The following is a 12468-nucleotide window of genomic DNA, read 5'->3' as shown; positions in this document are numbered from 1 at the left end:
CCTTTACGTATTTAACTAATGGGACTTTAACCAGATTCAAGTTTTATCAGCTCTCTGCATGGTGGGCAAGACAATCGTGGGGGACTGGAGAGGATAGCTTTCCCCTTGATTCCATCTGTAGGGGCAGAGTTTGGAAACGGGAGTTCTCCTTCTGGTATAGGACATTCACTGGACTAAAAGACAGCCTGGATTTTAAACTGGCGTACCTTTGGGGTAATGTTCTAACTGGAAGTTGTGAGGAGATACAGAAAATCTGGAGTGACTCTTTTTCCATGTCTCAGAGAGTAATTAAACCAGCAAACTTGAGGAGAAATCACCTTTTTACAGCTTATAGGGTGTATTGGACCCCGGCTAAATCATCTAAGGTGACAAGGGATACATACTATTGTCCCAGATGTAAATATCCGGCAGCGGACGACCAAACATATGTTTATGGACTGTCCAAAGATTTCCAGGTATTGGGCGGCTGTATGTAGCTTTTTAGAGGAGGTCTTATCAAGGCAGATCGTTTGCTGCCCTAGATTGGTTTTTTTGGGTTGCCACCAGGCTATAATATGAAAAACTTTGCCTCACAATTTTTGTTCTATGTGATAGTTATCGCTAGGAGAGAAATTTGTAGAGGATGGAAGTCGGAGGCTCCACCCAGATGTGCTGATTGTTTAAAAAATATCATGATGATCAGCCATTCAGACATGGCTTGTGATGAAGAGAGTGCCAATAAAATCTGGTCCATATTAGTGGCCTGGACGAAAAACTAATATTGGTCCAACGATTATGCCAGAGGTTTGTTGTCCTGTCCTCCCTCGTATCTATGATTGTCCACCGAGGGGAAGGGAGTTGGACTAGGAGACAGCCTTACCTCTGGGTGAACCCTGTATGCTGGACACAGACACCAGGGGTGGAAATCGAGTATGTTTGTGTGGAAGGCGCAGAGAGATCCCATCTAGAGAATATATCTTCTGGTGGCATGTATGAGGACAAGAAAAAATTTAAAGGGGAAAAAAAGAACAAGTTGGTGCTTCACACTAGAGCTTATTTCCTCACAAAAGTGGTAACACCTTTCCATGTGGGACAATCAGTAACCTTGCCAACTTTTTATGCCCTTCCACATCCCTCTAAGGCAGAAGAGTGATTCCACTGTCTGGATACGAAAAGAACATTTGGCCGACTTCCAGGTGGATGACTAACTCTTTCTTGGGTATGTTGGCACGAAGGAGGGTTGGGCGGTGCGGAAACGGATCATCTCTCAATAGGTAATTCTCTGCAACAGCTGCTACGCTTTGGCAAAGAAGCAGCCTCCTGAAGGCTTAAGAGCTCATTCCACATGTTAGCACGTGGAGCCCCAGTCCCGGACATCTGCTAGGCAGCAACGTGGGCGAATCTGCACACTTTCACCAAACACTACTGCCTGGACAGTCAAGTCCGCAGAGATTGGCTCTTTGCCCGTTTGGTCCTGCAGGACTTCTTTGTTTAGAATTTGTCCGCAGCCCACCACTGGGGATGGTATTGGTTGGATATCGATTCAAAAGTAAGGAATCTGCGGCTATATGTCTCATGTCAGATGGACAATTTATTTGCCTTTGGTAACGCCTTATCTGGTAGAGACAGTATCTAGATGCTGGTTCCTTACTGATCCTCCCCGCTCTGCGGTCAAGTTTCTTGCGTCAAAGGTGTCCCTTTCAGGGCTCTACTTTTTTCAAACTCACTAATGTCAGTACTCTTCATGGCTCTGCTTTTCTGACATGGAAAGTTGTGAAAATTAACGGATGTCAGGCTCGCTGTGGTGACATGAATGTCACTTCTGGTGCGGATGACACATACGACATTTCGCGGAGCTGACAGACCCCACCTACCCGCCACAGGGGTATTGCTCGAAGAAAGAATTTCTGAATACAGTCTGTGTAGGAAGGTGGATATCTGACTATGGTTGCCCCCAACTTTTTGCCTGGTGTTTTGCTGGTTTTTCGACTTAGTTGACCTGGGACCCTGCTATTCAGGGCCCCAGGCCTACTGCTCTCTCTCTAAAATGGATTCCATGTACCTTAGGTTCATATCTAATTGGATACTGAGCCACCTTATCAGCCCCTGTACAGTGTACCTTAGGTACCCAGGGCATAGGTGTTCCCAGGGCCTACCAGGGGCTGCAGCATGTATTATGCCACCCCTGGCTGGCCATCCAAATCTGACACAACTGGCTGCACGACAGCTGGGGCAAGGTGGTGTAATCACCCTTTGCTATAGATATAGTATTCCTATATCTAACCCTAAAATGGACACATGTATTCCTATCAGTCACTCCTATGGCAGGCCTTATCAATCCTGAAGGCAGAGTGCTTGGAATTATGTGAGATGGTGCTCTGGCATGAGCTGAGCCCGTTTGCAGCTTGCGGAACCAATTCCTAATAGCTGTTCCATGATAACGCGTACCATATACTCTTAAGTGCCTTATAATCCTCGCGGTTATTTGCCAACTTTGGTATCGCTTTATCAAAACATGTCGAGTAAGGTGTCATACGACATGTATGTAACTGTGAACCCCGGTTAAAGTTAACTCGAGCCTCAGCATCACAAAATGGATGCTGCCACCACAGACACAAGTCTGACCTCCTGCTGCTGGGAGTCCTTCCAGCGAGGAGAGCTTGGACAAAGGGTTTCCTGTCGGGGGCGGTGCTAGCACCATCCCAGACAGGGTTTTGTGTATCCCAGGTAGGCAGGGCTGAGAGTAAATTGACTACAAGTGGCACCCCGGTGCTCACTGTGCATATGCCGGCTTGAACCAGTTCCAGGGGCACACCAGCCCCTGAGCTGGGGAAAGTCCGGACAGGGGAGAGGGGTGTAACCACCCCCCTTCCTGGTCCCACCCATGGGCAGGACCTAGTCGCGTGCCAGCCCCTTTCTTTAGTATAAAGGTAGGAGCGGGCCCCCTTCCCAAATTAGATAATTCTGAATCTTGACTACTTTCCACGAAAGAACTCTTGAACATTTCTGAAGACTCTCCCTTGTGGCTAAGGAGTAGCCACCCTGCACCAGAGGGCACCATCTAAGCGCATGCAGTTTGCTGCAAGTCCATCCTCCGGATCAAGACTGCCCAGCTCAACGAGACCCGGATTCCCTGGCACCTCTGACCTCTACCTACATCATCAGCCCAGCTGAGATTCGTGTGTGTGACGAGACCTGAAGGGACCGGCCATCTTCAAAACTGCACGACGCTTATCCAGCACGACCGCCGTGGGATCCTCGAGTGAGTGCTTTGGGGTTTGAGAAGCCCTAACCCTGAGCAGCTCCAGCACCGAAGTCCAGCCCCCCAGCATCCACGAGATCTGTGTGGGGCCCTTCTGCTCTTTGCTGCTCACCGCGTTGTCCGGCCACTTGCCTGCTGGCTTGTAGTCCTCCTGACGACGAACCACGACACTTCCATAGCTGGTCTGGTTGCTCCAGACTGGCCCTTGCTCCCCTCCAACAGAGGAGCACCCCGGACACTCCTGGTCCACTCCAGACGCCATCTTGAGTCCACAGCGTGGGCTTGACTTTGCCAAGGTTTGTTGCCCCAATTCTGGGTCCAGCATCGCCGACAGCAGACACCTCCTTCGTGGGACAGCTCGCACCTCCATCCTGGTTGCCGACAACGCCTCCTGGTCCGAGAGACTGCAGAGCCCAGCGTCGCCCACTCACCTGGTTGAGGTGACTTCATCCGGTGCCATCCTGGTGCCCCATCGGATCACTGGCTAGTGATCAAGAACTGAGTCCCCTCTGCTTTCAGGTCATCTCCATCATCGATCCAGGCTTGGATCACATCGAACTTCATCACTGGTCGCCTGCCAGCAACTTCTTCTTTCAGGCTCCATAGACTGTAACGAGGATTCCCGACGTCTTTTGAACCCTATGCAGCCGCAGCCCCTGGGCTAGGTAACCCGAACATTTCGGTGCTCCAACGTAGGTTCACTATCTAAGTGTCCAGATCCTTTTTCGTTTTCAGCCTATCTTGTCGGATTCGTCCGATAACTGTAACTTTACGAGATACTAGTATCCATAGACTTTGTCCCGCATCCCGCGTGAGAGTGCACACTCTGCACCCGATCTCCCTAGGCCTCCTGCTCCTAACCTGAAGGTTCAGTAGTGTAGTCCTAGCGATCCTGAAGCCTCTGGATCTAGTTACTTACCTGCTAGTACTTCGCATTACACTTTTGTAGTATATGGTTTTTCGTGCCCCTCGGACATTTGTGTAAATTGTGCAACTTAAAGTATTTTCATAGGAGTTTTGTTGTGGGCTTAGCTCCCTGACTCATAAAGAGATCAGGGTAGACTTGTTATAAATAAATATCCTTTTATTGTCATAACAACTTGTGTGGTGTCCTTTCACTTGGTGTTCAAGGGGTATATGTGATAGTATAACAGCTGGCTTAACACGCCCACTAGAGTTAAGCCTAAAGACTGCTCTTGTCCATGCTACTAGGATAGCTGGTCTATAAGGTTGACTTACAACCAATCATCAATAAGGGTTGCTTGGAATGATACACAGTGATCACTAGAATAGTGAGCACTACATATCAGGCCATCTTCTCACAGTCTGACGCCTGGGAAATTCAAAGGTAAGAAATCTGTAGCTAGATACTGTCTCTACCAGATAAGACGTTACCGAAGGTAAGTAACTTGTCTTTTACGTTTAGTCTGCAGCAATACACCAAAAACAAAGTAGTACAGTTCATTAAGGATGGAGTATGGTTGTGTATCATTAAAAGCATGAGGTGGTCAAGTGTGTGTTTGTGTGCTGCTTCTGCCAATCATGTCTGCTCTGAGCAAGCACTGCTCAATTGCTTAAAACATTAACATATTTACACTACAAGCATAGCTTTTGTAAGGCTGTACTGCTTGCTACTATGCCATGCTTTAAATCTCCCTTCTACTAGTAGTGTGGATTGCCGGTGCATCTGTTCTCTCTCCCTCTCTTACTATCCTTATTGTATGGCTTTCATTTCTCCTCCCTCCTGTCGATTGGGATCCTCGTCACCTAAGAATAAGATTTACCCCTGTACTCTCTACAGTATCCAGGACGATAGACCAGACTAATCCTTTTTTTAGATAATGATACAGCCTTTAACAGTCGTGATGTTTAATGGCATTTTATCTTGTTTCCTGACAGTCGCCACTTGCCTCCTAATACTAATTTTGTAATGTCACTCGAGCCCGGTCTCATGATTAGGGGTAGGTGATAAATTCCACTCCACCGGCGGAGTTCTTTGAATTTTGCCCAATCCACATTACGCTTGTAATGCAGTGTTCTGGCAAAACACTGCCAGCGGTCACGTGGCAGAGTTTTTTCTCACTCATGGCTAGCCATAGGAAGTTGGTGCTCTGGAACAAGAATTTGCATCCCCTAGAGTGATTTTCAGGTGCTAGGACACCGCCTGGAAAGATTTTCCCAACACAGGTATAGAGATGTGGAATTCCTATACCCCGACGCCCAGAATATATTGTTTGGGGTCAAAGGCAACAAGTTTTCATGTGCATTTTGTCCTTGGGACAAGTAGGCCCAGCCCCCTGCAGCACAAATCTTTTGACTGCCAGCTTGCAGTACCACATTATGGATCAGGGAAGGGCACTATCTGCAGTTGAGGTCATATTTTTGTCGACATGTTAACGCTGTTCAAACTTGTATTGATGGTTCATTAATTGAAAGCCTTTATTATTAGGATGAGCGCTGTAAGTAAATGTTGTAAGATCTGACTGCACTATTGACAGTAATTCCATTATAAAAATGTGTACATAAGTTTACCAATAAGAGGCTATGTATAATGCTCCCAGGACGCTCTCTGATTTGATGGAAATATTTGCAGAAGCTTGAAAGCAAGATTGATGATTTTTTGATTGATGATTTTTTGCTTTCAAAATAAAATGTTCATAAAAAAAGGAAATGAGGAAGAACATTTTTTTCGCTAAACTACTGTAAACGTTTAGGTACCATTTCATTGCGGCATCATTTAGTATTTTCCCAAAATATTCATAATGGAAAATTAGTGTAACCAGTTTCAAAAAGTATTGGAAAGTGCGTTATTGATAGGGACAAATGTAAGTCTGCCACTGGGAATAAGGCCATGAACACATGATAGGACAGCATAGGTCTTTGAAAATTATTCCTATGCTCAACCCTTGGTAACGTGGCTGCAAGCAGACAGGTTTAACTTCAAAGATAAGTCTGTAAAGCATTTTAAAAATAATTAAGACACAACACATAACAAAAATCCAACACCAATATATATAAATAGGAAATATTTTTATCTTTTAAAATGACACTAAAACGACAAAAATCCAATGTAGAGAACCGAAGATATGAATTTTCAAAGATTTAATAAAATAAAGCACTTAGATTATAGCACCATATTGTGATACCTGCTCGTGATAGACCGGGCAAAAGTCAAAGTTTCAGGGGCCGGGTGCGATGGAGCCCTGAGCGGCTAAAGCTCGCGGCAGGTTCCGTTCTCAATTTCTACCTTCACACTTAGACCCTTTACTGGAGCTTTTCTCCTTGAGGCCCCTTGAAGCACTCAACCAGTCCGGAATCGGTGAGGGTTCGCCGGCTTGACTTGTGACGAGGTCCTGGTCAACGTCCCTGGAGCGGACTTACAAAATTTCTCAAGATCGCTTTCCGGGGCAACCCAGGAATCCAGGCTGGCAGGCGGCTTGGCTCTCGCGGGTGTTTCGCTGTAAGCATTGGCAAAGCCAGTAGGTCTGTAATTGGTGGTCAGCTTTTAAGTTTTGCCAGTGTGACTTTTTGGCATGGTTCTTGTAAAACCTTATTGGTGTGGGAGCTGCCGGACCCTCAACATTATAACAAACATTGACAAAAGCAAAAATAGTTTTTGGTCTCAAAAAACACACTGCCACTGTAGTTAATGGAACTGAATAAAACTACTTTGTGTACCAATATGTTCCTTGTGAATGCTGTTACTCCCTTTGAAGCCAAACGATACACAGAGAGGGGGGGGATTTTAATAAACACAAAAAGTCCAAATTAGGGACCCAATTATTAAAGAAAGTATTAAAAGTGCACCCATGGTATGTGTCCTTGCATTAAGTGCAGCTATACAGGGTTTGTGAATTCCCAATAATTTACAGAAGTAGGACAAGAAATAGAACTCCTAAAAAATATTTATGAACTGCATTTTAGCATGAGCAAATGTGCATGTGTAGATTTGCTCATACGAAAATCAGAGTGTTTTCAAGTGAACTTTCCCTCCAACCATTTTTTTCCCAATTCTGGAAGGTGTACGTCTACCATTGTCTTGAGTAAGTTTCGAACCTTCTCAGTATGGGACAATATTGGAGAAGAGTTGTTAAAACCCCTTAAAACATGCAAGTTAGTAGGTTTGCACAGAATCCTAAGGGCATTCTAGCCCTGGAACTATTGCTTACACCAACCTTCAACCCCAGTCTGTAGATCTGTGGAAACATGGCAACATAAGGGGATTTCAAGTATTCAAACACTACTATGGTATAAGCACTGGCATAATCAGAGAGGCTATATCAGAGCTCTTATACAATGAGATTGCTGCCATAATTTGTCGCCACACTGCATTGCACCAAAGGGACAAGTGGATTTTGTTACAGGACAAGTAGATTTATGAAGCAACCTTCCCTACAGACAAGTAAATATGTTATCAAATTCCATACCCCCGGGGTGGTCATGTCCATTTGCAGTGTGAGAGCTGCCGCTTGAGCAGCAACAACAAAGAAGCAGCGCCCTATGGCGTGTCGTCTGCTGGTGCAGTTCACACTGATTTTGCTGTGTTGAACAAGCTCACAGCGATAAAATTCAGCGCAACTTGCTGGATTCCGCCCGCTTGCAGAATCTCAGAGTTTTTTTGAACTCCGCAGAGTGAAATTCTGAGAGCTCCACCCACTCGAACTCATGACACTAAAACTCTCCTTTGCCTCACTCTGTAAGGAATGTGATTTTCGCTAAAAGAACAGACCCTAACCCAACACTCCCAAAAGGCAAGGCAAGACCCAGCACTTCTTAAGGTGAGGTAAGAAAACAAGCCCAAATGTAGGTAAAGTAACACACACAAGTCTATTAATGCAACATTTTAAAAAGGCAGGCCGAATATATCAAGTCATGGCAGACTCAAAAACTGTTGATTATTGCAATGTTCAGAACGGTAAGCCAAATATATCAGTAAATGCAGATTTCCAAATGTCAAATAAATGGTTAAATGAACAATTGAAATAGAATGCAATATATATATATATATATATATATATATATATACAAGTAGCAAAGAATAGAAAATATGTACAGAAATAGTTGGGACCGCATCATGACTTATTCTGCAACATCCTTGCCAACTTTAACTGGGTTAGCCCATTCAACATCCCAGGAAGAAGTTCAGTCAGGACCCAAGTTCCGTCACCATTCCACTGCAATACGTCTACTCTGTGGTGAACTTCCATCTGCCCCCCGCAGGATCCAGCTTAAATATCATTAATAAACATAGGACGAGGCTTCTAGAAAACCTCGCCCCCTTCTCATTAGAAAAAACCGAGCTGGCTGTACCAGTCTGCGTGAAGGCTAAGACGGAGGCTGGCCAAGCTCCCGTATTTTGACTTCGAGGCAGAGTTGCACATTCCACAGACACTTCCACAACATATTCCAGTTCATTCTGGTCGGTGAGGTGCGAAAAACAAGTGAGGAGCAGAAAGACCTTGAATATGAATTGCAAGCACTACTGTGCAAGCAGAAGCAAAACAAGTCAGGAAACAAGAAGAGATGAGGCCATGTCAAAGCCAATAGTAAGCACCTATAATTCTCATCAATATACAATACACATTTCAGTACAACTGCTTATAGCATCAAATACTTCATCTCTCAATGTACAACCAAGCCCATGTGTGCACCACCGCCCACAACACTGCACTTCGAGACCAAAAAGTACATTCCACACATCTCTTCTTCTCAAGCCTTCAAATGCACATCCCACAGGCTCTGCTCCTGGCAAGACTGTTCTACTCCGTGACAGCTTCCACTAAAAGACAGCAAGATTACAGGACAGAAGAGAAGCAGGCTTATGCAGGACCATCCTACATTAAGCCTAGGGTAAAATAACTCACTACAGTCAGTTAAAATTATGATAGTTGAAGGTCTTCATAGGGTGCCAAACCACAAAAGCGGCTCTTTCACTACAAACTCATAACAAATTGCCTTCACTTGCTCAGTCTCTTGATCGCCTCCTTATTGTAAGTCAATCTTCCATGTCTCCTGATAAACATCTACCTCCTCACATTTCAATAATGCTCACCTTTTGTGTTATAACTCCTACTGAAGTATCTCACTCTTTCTCCCAAAAGATGCAACCTTTTCAATGTGTTCATCTCATCACAAAAGACTCCCCTTCTAGTTTTCTTCTCAGCATAGCACCTCATTTAATAATTCTTGCCATCTCACTAGACGTTCTGTGTCTCAAAATATTCACCTCCTGTCTCATGACACTAACTGTCTCATAGACGTCAATTCTATTTCAAAGCATATTTTAATCTCCCATCCTTCACAATATGTCTAATACGCCTGTCTCTCTGTAACAGCACTCCCTGTGGGTCTTGTAACTCTCATCCTTGAGATTGGAACTGTCCCTCCATACTTCTCATTGGGTTCTCCCTGTTATGAATCAGAGGCAAGTTCCGGAGGATTAGACCATGTCCATCAGAGCCCCTAACCTAATCGCTGGCCTATGCATTTGCTGCTTGTTTCCGTTTGCTCTTTTCCTGATAGCCAAATGTAGCAATTGGTCTGTTGTACCGGTGGCATTCTTGGACTTTTATATTGGTTTGTACAGCAGTCGATCACTAAGGTGTGGCAGTCGTTGGTGTACCAGGCACCATGGCACCGGCACTTAAGCTTATGATGGGACCACTTCACACTAATTACGGCTCGATGGCCTGTGGGGCCCAATTCTTGTGCTTTCTAATTCCTCTGCTTGCATTAGGGTCCATTACATGTTTCCTACGCTTCTGACAAGGTATATATTGCATGATCTGATTTCACTCTCTCGTCTATATACGATCACTTCAGATATGTTTTGCCTTATTGATATGCCTTCTTCGATTTCATGCCTCACGGCCATCCCACCACTTATATGAAGGAGATCATCTTGTTCCCTTGATAGAAAAATAGTTGCTTATAAGGAGTAATTCTTTCTATTCTGAATGTAATTTGATTGCCAGTCTAAAATTATTCTGATTTAGTTAAGCTTCCCACGAAAAGAAAGAGTATTGTGTTTTCCACAGTTTTTAGTAAAGCAATAAAAATAACTTGTTCATGGGGGACCTTACTTAGCAGTTCAAACTGGACTATTCCTATTGGTACAGGGTCAAGACTGATTTGCATATGTCTGGGTCCAAACTGAGGGGTCATGGTATGCGAAATAAGGATGAACTGAAATGACGCCCAAAAATCTCCAGTCGCTGAAATTAATTCAAGCATTCCATCCATTACTTTTTGTATACTTTGCATGTCTCTGCTCCTTCTGCTGCTACTGTTGTGTCTCGGTTTTGAGTGGCTCAAATGGCAGATGTCTTGAGATCCTGTAATATTAGTCTCCATGGGACTCCTAGAGTCTCACCAGTTGTAAGAGTGTGCTAAACTCTTCCCAAGTTCCGACTATGCTTTCCAGATCATGGCAGTTGTTCTAAGGGCTCTTTCAAGGGGCTATCTTTCGTACATTATTATTATTATCATTGACATTTGTTGAGCGCACGGCTACCCCCGACGGGGTGTCCCGGCGCTAAGGATTGCAAGTGAACAGGTGGAGGAGTTAGCAGCCAGAGAATAAAAAGGTTTTTAGTTTGCCCCTGAATTGAGATTCAGTGTCAGCGAAATGGAGACTGATGGGTAGGGCGTTCCATATTTTTGATACGACTACTGCAAATGCTCTGCGACTCTTCCTTACAAGGCGGAATCTGGGGGGGGAGTAGGAGCCGGAGTTGGTTCGATCTGAGGTTGAGGGACGAATGGACCAGTTTCAGTCGCTGTCTCAGATATAGGGGGCCTTTGCCATTCAGGGCTCTAAAGACTAATGTGAGGGCCTTGAATCTAACACGAGCAGAGATTGGGAGCCAATGCAACTTCCTAAGATGAGGTGAAATGGAATGGCGGTAGGGGACTCTACAGATCAACCTGGCTGCAGCATTCTGCACCATCTGCAGTCTGTGTAGAAGGTAGGCAGGGAGTCCTAGATAAAGACTGTTAGCGTAGTCCAGGTGTGAAGTGATGAAGGCGTGGGTCACTGTCTTCATAGCCTCAGCGGAGAGAAAGGGGGAGATCTTTTTTAGCATGTGTAATTTACCAAAGCAGGAAGAGGTGACTTTCTGGATTTGAGTTTTTAAGGATAGTTCTTTATCGAATTGAACTCCAAGGTTGCGAGCTGTCTTTACCGGGGAGGGAGGTGGATTAAGTTCTGCTGGCCACCAGGTGGTGGGTGGCAAGGGGTTTGCTTGATTAAAAAACAGTTCCTCTGTTTGATGTGTTAAGTTTTAGAGTGTTCAAAGTCATCCACGCTACAATGTTCGAGAGACAGGTTTTAAGATTTATAAAACCAAGGGGTGAGTGATCTCTGATGGAAAAGATGAGCTGAGTATCATCAGCATAGGAGATCACTTTAACCCCAGTTGTCTCAATCACCTTTGCTAGGGGTGCGATATACACGTTGAAATAGAGGGGACTGAGAGCAGAACCTTGTGGTACCCCGTAGCCTAGTGGTTTTTTGTCTTTGGACCAGAAAGGCCGGCACCATACTTGTTGTGTACGGCCCGATAAAAAGGACGTGATCCAGGCTAGAGGGGTGTCACAAATCCCCAGCTCGCGGAGTCTATTGAGAAGGATGGCATGGGAGACCGTGTCGAAAGCTGCGGACGGTCGAGGAGCACCTACATGGCTGCCTCGCCCCTGTCCACACTCTCCCGCACGGTTTCTGAGACCTCTAAAAGTGCTGTCTCGGTACTATACCCTTTCCTGAATCCAGATTGTGAATCATGGAGGAGATTATTGCTTTCTAGATAGAAAGTTGCTACATCTCTGGCCTCCTTTTACTTTGAGGATAGTTTCCCATTCAGTTATGGGCTGCAACCTGCAGCCTTTTTTCTTACATCCTGTGATTTGGATGCTTCATAGCTGCCAGGTATTGTGGCAAGCTGCTTTCTGCTTTTTACTGCCACTTTACATTGCGGCTTCTCTTTGCCTTACGCAGACGCTGGGTGGCCACTCTACTGGCGCTAGAGATCTAAGCTCCTAAAAAGCCATCGGGCCACTGCATCAGTGGCCATCGTGTGAGCAATCGTGAGAAGGAGCTATTCATATTTTGACTTACAGTTGCTGAAACGGTAAGCCAAGCCCCTTACTTCAGTTAAACAGAGAGGCCGCTTGCAGTCCGTCGTATTCTGACTTGTGAGGTTGAGGAGTGGTCTGAGCATGGTAAAAGG

The 12468-nt window shown here is 45.1% G+C and overlaps 1 protein-coding gene across 2 annotated transcripts in view; it reads left to right on the top strand.

Moving 5' to 3' along the window:
* TOP1MT (DNA topoisomerase I mitochondrial) overlaps positions 1-12468 on the top strand; it is a 1598136-nt gene that overhangs the window by 1426003 nt on the left and 159665 nt on the right. The window lies entirely within an intron of this gene.

Source organism: Lissotriton vulgaris, chromosome 4_1, assembly GCF_964263255.1.
Source record: "Lissotriton vulgaris chromosome 4_1, aLisVul1.2, whole genome shotgun sequence".
Lineage (NCBI taxonomy): Eukaryota > Metazoa > Chordata > Amphibia > Caudata > Salamandridae > Lissotriton > Lissotriton vulgaris.
The sequence above is the reverse complement of the archived record's forward strand: the minus strand, read 5'-3'. Positions and strand labels throughout refer to the sequence as shown.